The 10,536-nt window shown below is 41.8% G+C and overlaps 1 long non-coding RNA gene across 1 annotated transcript in view; it reads left to right on the forward strand.

The window, feature by feature from the left end:
* Positions 1–10,536, forward strand: part of LOC110306454 — a 47,478-nt gene that overhangs the window by 35,599 nt on the left and 1,343 nt on the right. The gene's annotated exons all lie outside the window — the stretch shown is intronic.

Here is a 10,536-nt window from a genome sequence, read left to right on the forward strand (position 1 = left end):
GCTGGCTCACTCTCATCATTCTGCTCATCTAGCTTTCTTATACAGCCCAGGACTAACTGCCCTCAGTGGGCTGGGCCTCCTGCATCAATGAGAAATCATGAGTCTTTCACAGACCTCCTGCATGTCACTCTGTTCTGGGCAATCTCTCAACTGAGACTCCCTTCTTAGTTGACTCTAGGCTGTGCAATTTGACAAAACTAACCAGGGCAGGTATTAGAAAATGAAGAAAGAGAAGGGGACCTTATGCTTTTTCCATCTTGTTCAGATTATTGTGCGGTAACTCATGGCCACTGTTGTGGTCTTTGCTTTGGTTCCTGGCAGTGGGCTGGGTGGGGCCTGTTCTTAGACTTGTGTGGACAATTCTGATTACCTTGGCAGTTCTGAATCATTCATCTTTATGAAGCCATTTTCTGAATCCTCTTTTACTTGTTCCTCATTGTTCTATGATCTCCATTCTGACTGTTTCCTCTCCATGAATAATAGTTTAAAGCCCCTGCTTAGGAATCTGTGCTGAGTCCCAGCTTCACCACTTATTTTTGCTTTGGGGGTCTCAGTTTCTTAGACTTGGTCACACATATGTGTTGTCTGTTCACATTTTTGTTATGGGCCCCTCTTTCTAGGACCTTTCTCATCATTCTTGGGAATTTATTTTAGAACAGAGGAATGGAGTGACCAAGTAGCTCACTGCTCATGTGTGAGCTGGGCTTCAAATGAGAACTGTTAGGAAGTTCTCAGAGCCCCAGCTGGTCTGCAGGGCATGGGGCACTGAGGATAGCAGGGCTTGGGGACATCTAAAGCCCTTTCAGGCTCAAAACAGCCCCATTGAAGCTTCCTTCTGTCTCCCAGTGCATTTATCAGATCTCTTCCTTGTCTTCTCTTTTCTCCAATATTTAAAAAAGAAATTTTTTTTTCTTGAAATGCAGAGCAGACTTCCAGTTGGGGTTGGGTGAATTTCCAATGTCTCTGCTAGAAGTTTCCTATAGTGGATGATGGGACTCTAAGGGGTTAAATGCAAAACACATTATCATAGGACAGCTGCCGAGGCACCACATTCTGAAATCTGATAAGTGAAAAATGGGCATGGTATCAAATTTAATCACATTTGTATTCAGATGTTGCTGAGAGCAGACACTGATTTATGAACTAGCAACAGACACCAGATTTCCTGCCTGGGTTATATACATATGAATGAGTGGACGGATGGATAGATAAACAGACAGTGGAATTACGCTGCAAATTACACAGCACTGGACCTGTTTATAACCCAGATCTCATCAAACTGATATTAAAAAATACTACAGTTTTTTTTTTCCTGGCCAGCAGTTGATTTTCTTTCATATATAGACTTTTCCAAAGATTCTTCTTGCTTCGTTAATGCACTGTTGACACTGCTCTTGCTACATCTTTTTAGTGTTCATTTAGAGAGATTATTTGTTAAGAGCCATGGCAAGGAAAAGCAATGGGCAGACCATGGCTGAATACCCACCCTTCCCCCACAGCTTCCTTAAATCCTTAGGCAGAGTAAAGGGCTGCCTTGGACACTGGGGACTTGCCATAAACCAGACTTCCCTATGAGCTGTGGGGTGTTGAGGTGGAGAAAGGATTCGGTGGGGATTAGCAATCAGACAGGCAGCTTGACTCATAATCTGTCAGAGCAGGGAGGACTAGAGTAACTGTTTCTTACATATTGATTAATTGACTTATTCAGACAGAGACTCACTATGTGGCTCCATCTGCTCTCAAACTCGTAGGCTCAAGTGATGCTCTACCTCAGACTCTGGATTGCTCGGGCTATGGATGTGAGCTGATGTTTAATCACTTGGCAGATGGAGCTGTGTTTCATATAGGTCATGGTAATATCCCCAAGGATACCTAGATATCTTGGAAAGAGGCTTTCTTTGTAGTTTGTTGAGTTTCTGTCTATTTTTATTTCCAAAGTTTTTTGTTGTGTTTGTTTGTTTGTTTTGGTTTTGTGTGTGTATGTGTGTGCACGCACGCGCATGTGCACGTGTTTCAAAATAGGTCAATCTGGTCAAATTTTACTCATCTTTCCGGGTTCCCTTTTTTTCTTTTTTCCCCCATCTTTTGAAGCAGGGTCTCATGCAGCCCAAGCTGGCTTTGAATTCTTCTATTTAGTTAAAGATGACTTTGACACTCTGATTCCCCTGTCTCTATCTCCTGAAAGCTGGAATCACAGCTATGTGTCACCATGCCTGGTTTATGAGGTGCTAGCAATTAAATCCAGGATCTGTGGCTGCTAGGTAAAAACTCTATCAATGGAGCTACCTCTTCAACGCATTAGGTTATCTTCCACAAACACTTAGATCTCATATCAGTGAGATCCTGTGGAGCCGAACACAGAAGGTGGGAAATGGATGACTCGTGACTTGACCCCCACACAGAAACTTTTAAAAGCAAGTCATATAAACATGGACAATGCCAACACAATTAGGGGGAAGAATTGGGTTTAGCTCTTGGGGATAAAGGTCTTGTAGGAAGGAGCTCCTGAATCATACCAAGTGACCATCAGTCACCCATCCTGATGCACCAGAATCAAACAGAAGGGTGAGAAGAGGGTTGTGCTTACCACAACTATGTCACGTAGGAAGAGAGCATCAGTAGGGGAATCAACTAGTTAACATAGGTCTGTGGGCTTCTCCCTGGGGAATTGTCTTGATTATTAATTGATGTAGGTAGATGTAGGCCGAGTGGCACTACTTCATGAGCTGGATCCCAACTGTAGGAGAGGAAAGAAAGCTTACCTTCTGAGCATAAGAAACAGCTAAAGATTAGCATAAGTGTAATCCTTTCTCTCTGCTCTTGACCCTGTGTGGTGGTTTGAATATGCTTGGCCATAGGGAATAGTACTGCTTGGAGGTGTGGCGTTGTTAGAGGAAGTATGCCACTGTGGGGGGTGGGCTCTTGAGATTTCCTCTTACGCTCAGGTTCCACCAATGGTGGAAGAGAACTTCCTCCTAGCTGCCTGAGGATGCCAGTCACTCCTGGATGCCTTCAGATCAAGATGTAGAACTCTCAGCTCCTTCTACAGCACCAAGTCAGCCTGCATGCTACCATGATTCCTGCTATGTTGATAATGGATTAACCTCTCAATCTGTAAGCCAGCCCCAAATTGAATGTTTGCCTTTGTAAGACTTGCATTGGTCATGGTGTCTCTTCACAGCAATGGAAACTCTAAGAAACTGTGGCTGTGATGTTACTAGCTCTTAAAGTAACTAACTACCTTGACTTAAACAAGAATTCTGATTTAAACAAACCCTCCCTCCTCTGGGTGCAGGAGAGGAATTTGAACACAGAACTCCTCTGTTAGGTGATTGTATTTGCTGTTTTTCTGTTGCTCTGATACAATACCATGACTAAGGCAACTTTTGGAAGAGTTTATTTGTGTTTATAGTATAAGGGTCCATGATTCACAGAAGAAGAATAACGCAGTAAATACAAAGAGAGGTATTTTCTGCAGATGTCCAGCATGCTGGGTCTCCCATTACCAAGGTAGACAACCAAGTGAGCTTGCAAGTCTTATTTAGAGCACATTAGGGCAGGGGCAGGTGACTTTTATCTTACTCCATCTCTAGGGAAATTGTTGCTGACCCATTGTTCTTGGTTCACGCCAGGTGTCTGGGCAGCATCTGATGGCAGGGCAGTTTCTGATTAGCTGCCTGAGGCCTGAGTTTTTTCCTGGTAACTGACTTGCCTGGACTTGCCTGGACTTACTTGCCCTGTCCTTTGGTCTAATCTTCCAGACTGAGAATTTGAAACCTGTCCTGGAGTCAACCTGTCTCAATAGCTCCAGAGGGATATGAGTATATCGTGGCAGAGTCAAGGCATAATGGCAGAAAGAAGATGAAAGAAGGATCACACTTACAACTGCAAGCAGGGAGCAGAGAGGGGGAAGTAAAAATGGCTTTCAACTGTCAAAGCCTGTTCCCAATAACTTTCTTCAACAATGTCATACCTCCTAAGGCTCCCCAGACACCACCACTCCCTGGCAATCCAGATTTCAAATACATGAGCCAATGAGGACCATTTTCATTTCAAATACCACAGTTCTAAAACAGCTTCTTGAGGCAGTAACCAGAAGAGATTGTTTTGGTCTCACTTTGACTATATTTGGTGGGAAAGGAGATATAGTGGTCATTACAGTGAGGACTGGAGCTGTTGTCAGGTACAGCCCCTTCCCCAGGAAGCTCTCCACAGAACCTGAGCTGGAAGACACTCCTACAGCCCATCAGGATGCTTCAGTACTTACTAAACTTATTGTGAATGCTTTACCAGTCTAATGTCTGGTTCTCTTCACATATGTTGCATTATCTTCTTAATTAAATTATGTCCTTAAAGGGAAGGAAGCCCCTACCCTATTCCTGTTTAATTATTCTGAGAGCCTGAAGCATTCTGCTGTGTGTGGAATGTATTGGTGGATATTTGTTAATTGTTTCATTGAAATATATATATATGTCTTAGTCAGGGTTTCTATTCCTGCACAAACATCATGACCAAGAAGCAAGTTGGGGAGGAAAGGGTTTATTCGGCTTACATTTCCATACTGCTGTTGATCACCAANGGATGCAGGACTGGAACTCAAGCAGGTCAGGAAGCAGAAGCTGATGCACAAGCCATGGAGGGATGTTCTTTACTGGCTTGCTTCCCCTGGCTTGCTCAGCCTGCTCTCTTATAGAACCAAGATTACCAGCCCAGAGTTGGTCCCACCCCTTGATCACTAATTGAGAAAATGCCTTACAGTTGGATCTCGTGGAGGCATTTCCTCAACTAAAGCTCCTTTCTCTGTGATAACTCCAGCTGTGTCAAGTTGACACAAAACTAGCCAGTACAATATATATATATATATATATATATATATATATATATATATAATTTTTTTTCTGTGACTGTATTCCCAAGTGACACTCAAAAGGAGAGATCAGAAGCCATGTGGCAAAAGCTAGTCAAGTGAAGGATAGTTGGCTCCCACATCTAAAAGGCCTTAAAACAGTTAATATTTATTGAACGTTTCATTCTGTGTCAGATTTTTCACCAGACCTATTGTATCTGTTATCTCAGATGAGCTTCCAAACAACTTTGTAAGAATGACAACTTGAATATTTTCATTTCAAATCCAGGAGGGAGAGTTTCAGAGAGGTACACTTGTTCTGGGATTTGGTTGCTGTCAAGGCTCAGAAAAAAGATGTTGCATCTGTGGGCCTTAGCGCTGGCAGAATTTGTCTACATATGGGAAGTGTTTAACCCAACCATCTTCACCACCTTTAATAAAATTGATTCAGAATCCAGACAGCAAAGGACTTAACCATGGTGGACTGCCCAGGTGGGAGCCATTGTTGAAGTCTGTTTTCACCTGTGTATTTCCTACTTGAATATGCTTGTCTAACGGCTGTATTAGTTGGGATTCTCTAGAGAAATAGAACTTATAGAATGAATCACTGTTTGTATAGAGTAGAATGGTTTCCAGGCTGTGGCTAAGCTAGTACAACAGTAACTGTCTACCAGTCCAGTTGTTGTTCAGTTTAGGAGGCTAGATGTCTCATCTATCTGGTCTTCAATATATGCTGGAAGCCCAAAGAAGTAGGCTCTAATGTCAGTGAAGAAACAAGAGCAAACAACAGAGAATGAGCTAGCTTCTTTCTTCCATGATCTTTATATAGGCTGCCAGCAGAAGGCATGGCCCAGGGTAAAGGCAGTCCTTTGTACCTCAAATTTTCTGTATTAAAGGTGGGTTCTCCCACATCAAAGGTTTGAAATAGGTTTTCCCTTTCAAATAATTTAATTGGGGGGTGGGGGGAATCCTTCATAGGTGTGGCCAAACATTTGGGTTTTAGTTAAAATTCTAGATATAGTTAAGTTGACAACCAAGAATAGCCATCATAATAAAATCACACTGATCCTTCATACGGACTCTCTCTCTCTCTCCTTCCCCCTCTCTCCTTTTTCCTCTTCCTTTCTCTCTTTCTTTCTTTTTCTCTCAATTTGGGGCTTGCTGTTGTCTCTACAAGACCCAGCACTAGTTGAGGACAACTGACAGAGAATGTATACATTTAATCAGCTAAGTGGAGCAGCCCTATTCAGATCCTTCAGCACTACATTACCCTTTTTATCCTTTAGAAAACACAGGTACAAAGCCAAGCAATGTGTATCTGTAATCTAAAAACTGAAGAGACTGAGTCAGGTGGATTGCAAATTTGATTTCAGCCTGAGTTACAGATTAGTGACTTCCAGATCTGCCCAAGCAACTTAGTGAGGCCTTCTCTTCAAAGAAAAGACATGAGCATGTGATTGCCTAGGTGTGCACCAAAGCAGAAGGTGAAGGAGCCCACCTAGAGGCAGACCTCAGCTACATAGCCTCTATTTACAAGTTGTTATTGATGGGGAGATATTCCAACAGCCCACATTGTCAGGGATGCTGTGGCTGGATGTATGAAGCATCTTTAGACTCACTGCTGCTACTTTCTAAGCTAAGCCTGGATGACAAGATTTCTAAGACTCCAACAAAAGTGATAATACTGAGAGAGGGGTCAATTCTAGAGAGGATGATGTTCTGTATATTAGCCAGTGTCTGTATCTTCCTAAGGCTCTGGCCATGGTTTGGAAGTGCAGCTACTTCACTTCTGCTCCTTTGTTAATTAAGTTTTCTCTGAACTTGTGTTGGCATCCACTAGGCCATATAATGGAACAAATCTTTCTCATTTCTACTGGCCTGATTTTTACCCTTTCATGAGCATGTCATGGTCACTACTGTCTGAAATGTAAGGGAAACCTTCTTTGTAGCTATGTCTAGCCAATCATCTTGGATTCCAAAAAGCTCTCTCACCCCATAGAGATTATCAGCTCAGTTTAGAAGGTGGAGGTTCAACCACACTTGTCTCAAAATTTATAGACTTAACAATAACTCGTGTCACTCATATATATATATATATATATATATATATATATATATATATATATATCTTTAACAACTGAGTTATATCCACCACCTACAGAGGAGTTTTAAAAGCTCTGTGGTCCAAAGGGTAGCTGGATTCCCTGCTGGGGCCGGCTTGGTGTGACTCATAATTATGATAGGCCAGGGCTATGTGGATAAGGCAGCTACAAAGCAGTTATCTTAGGCTGAATGGAACTCTAGGCTGCAGCATCAGAAAGCCAGCATTCTGTTCAGCTGTTCAGCTCCCTTGGGCAGATGTGGGAGGAAAATGAGACCTACTAAATAGTTTCTGAATTTACTGTGTGGCTTAAATGAGAAAATGTGTTTGAAGCTCTTTAGAAAAGCCTTACATATAGTAAGCTCACAGAAAGAAAATGTTTTTTATACTGACATTGCCATGATTATTACTGGAAGGGGAAGTCATTGGGGTTTGAACAGTTCCAAGAATGGAGTCGTGTGAGGATTCTGAGTGTGAGTGAGAAAACAAGACAAGAGTCTTGTAACCTCCGTCCTTTCGAAACCCAGAATTACTCTTCGAATGTGCTTTCCTGCTCCTCCTGGGAGAGCAGAGAGGAATGAGTCTACTTCAGATTATCCATGACAACTGGCTCGTGCTGTTTATATTCCTCTATAGAAAAAATAAGAAAAGCAGGGTTTGATTTTGTTTGTTTGTTTTGTGATTAGACACTTCACGTCTGTGACTCCTCTAAACACTTCCAGTCTAAATTGTCTGATTCTGTGAATAAAATTGACTATTGCAAGAGATGTTAGTTTACCTCATTTAGCCCAGGCTCCACTCTCCCAGGCCCCACCACCTCTAGAGTGGTTAACACTTGGACAGAAAGTAAAAGACGACAAAGGAATAAGAGCTATCAAGGAAGAAGTGAGAATATTTAGGAGAGACGAGATTGTCCTACAATGATATTCAGCTAGATTTTAAGATTTCAAGATGAGACCATGGGGCCTTAATTCTGGTCCTAATTTGTATTCAGGGCATGATAGAATATGGAGAATGTAGAGGGAGGTCACAGCTTGTTGAATGATTCATAGCTCTATTTGAAATTAAGATCTTTGAGGCCACTCTTTGAGATTTGTATGACTGTTAATTTCCACATGAAGCTCTCAGTCATGCCTCTTGTGCTGGCTAGTTTTATGTCAATTTGACACAAGCTAGACTCATCAGAGAGGAGGGAGCCTTGGTTGAGAAAATGCCTTCATAAGATTCAACTGTAGAGCATTTTCTTAATTAGTGATTGATGGAAGAGGGCCAGCTCATGGTGGGTGGTACTATCCATCCATCCCTTGGGTTCTATAAGAAAGAAGTTTGGGCAAGCCAGTAAGCAGCACTTGTCCAAGGCCTTTACATTAGCTCCCGCCTCCAGGTTCCTGACCTATTTGAGTTCTGCCTCCCTTGACTTCTTTCAGTAGACTGTGTCTCAGGATTTTTAAGCCAAATTAACCGCTTTCTTCCCCAAGCTGCCTTTAGTCATGGTGTTTTATCACAGCAATAAAAACCCAAATAAGACACCTCTGTAGCCTAGTCCCTGCATTGGTAGAGATTTCTCATCTGGCCCCATCTGATCTTGTTTCTGGTTTTAAGTACTACAGCTCACATGACTTCCTCTCACCTGTTGCCCACTCAGTGTTGTTCTCCAGGCTTGTTCTAAGAATGACCTTATGAAACACGGGGAACATTTTCAGTACCAAGGGTAAAGAGTGTATTCTGGGTTCAATCTCAAAGTGTCTGCAAAGTACTCCTTTATTCTAGAATCTGCTGTTGAAGAGTTTTGGTGTTAGCATAAAATTGCTGTTACCAGTGATTTTTTTAAAAATCACAGTTAGCATTTTTTAATAAGCTGCTGAAATCCCAAATATCCATGAAGACTTCAGCAGGACTTGACAGGACCATGCAAATAGGTAACAATCCTCTTTCTTTCTAGAACCTCAGCAACACATGTGCATGTGTTGTGTGTCTCACTACCTGCAGGGAGGAACATTTTTCTTAGATCCACTTGACTCCATCTCTGATGGCCCAGCCTCTGGAAGTCACCATAATCAAAGAGGCTCAGTAAGTAGCAGCAAGACACAAGGAAGAACAAGATAGTCACATTGGAGGAAGCAGGAGGATTGCAGTCATGTTAATGATTTTATGCTTCTTGAATGTATATGCTACATGACTTTCCTCTCAGTGACCATGTTCAGAGGTTCATCTATAATGAATAACTAAGTCCTTAATAAAGCAAGCCAAATGTCATGCTTCCTCTGTTTGCAATCCGAAGTCATTATTCACGCTGAATGAGGCACTATTGACCTGTAGAAACAAAACCGTGACACCAGGCGGGTGACTTTGGTGCATAGTCATTTATGACAGTGAATATTTGTTCAGCAATTGCTATTATGAACTCAAGGTAGAAAGCAAACTCAAGCTAAGAGAGTAAACAACATGTGTCATGACCCACCTTGAGAAGGAACAGAGTTTATATGTCCACCAACTTTTTGAAGAAACCCATCTGTCATCATCTGTTCAAATAAGGGACAGACAGCAGAAAAAAGTGAGGATTCCTCCCAATCTAGCTTGGTGAACCAATTAGTTTACTGGGATTACTTATAATAGCATGGTGAAGGGTGTATGTACAGGAGAATGTGTGACCTTGAAACAGCTACCCTACCAAAATGTCTCATGCTAGAATGGATGATTACTCTCCCACAGCTGCATATATGGAGTCTCTTTAGTTAACCCTCCACAGCATTGTATCCTCCACCACCCGTCAAGATTATGAATGATGTGTGGCTTGGTCAGAATCACATATACCAGGGAAGGAGTAGCTGGAATCTCACTCAGATGAGGGTCTGAGGACCCTCCCCACCCACCCCTTTTATGGAAGAATATTAGTCACCCAGATCTTGCAAGTAGTCATGGTTGCTTTGAGGAGGACAGTAATGGCTGTTAAGCTAGAAGGACAAATTTCTATAAAAGTGGCCCTGCCTATTGGAGGGGATCTTCACTAGATAAGGTTTAAGCTCCACTTAGTTCTGTCTATAATTTCTGTTTGCTTGTTTTAGAAGTAGTATCCATCTATATAGCCAAGATTGGCTAAAAACTCCCAGTAATCTGCACCACTCTCCCCACCACATCACTCCCTCAAGTGCTGGGATTGTAGACATGAATCATTGCTTAGCTCTGTACTGTTTTGAGTCCATTTCTATTGACTAATGAAGGATTTTGTGTTCTTCTGGGCAGAGAATTTGATAGTTATCACTAAACAACTTCTTCTGATCTGGGAAAAGCTGATAATTGCTAATTTAGTCTCTGATGTTTTCTTAAAGGAAAGTATAAACAAATAACAATATCCTTTGACAATATTTTGATGTGCAAAGCTTATATACTAATACTAAGGCAGAAAAAAATAACTTTAATAAGGTTTTGTGTTGAGGAAATAGTTATTTTTCTCTTCTTTTGAAATTACAGTCAAATACAACATAAACCCAAGAGACTCCCTGAGCTTAAGGATTTTCATACATGAGTATACTCTCTCTCTCTCTCTCTCTCTCTCTCTCTCTCTCTCTCTCTCTCTCTCTCTCTCTCT

The sequence above is a fragment of the Mus caroli genome, chromosome 12, assembly GCF_900094665.2.
Source record: "Mus caroli chromosome 12, CAROLI_EIJ_v1.1, whole genome shotgun sequence".
NCBI lineage: Eukaryota > Metazoa > Chordata > Mammalia > Rodentia > Muridae > Mus > Mus caroli.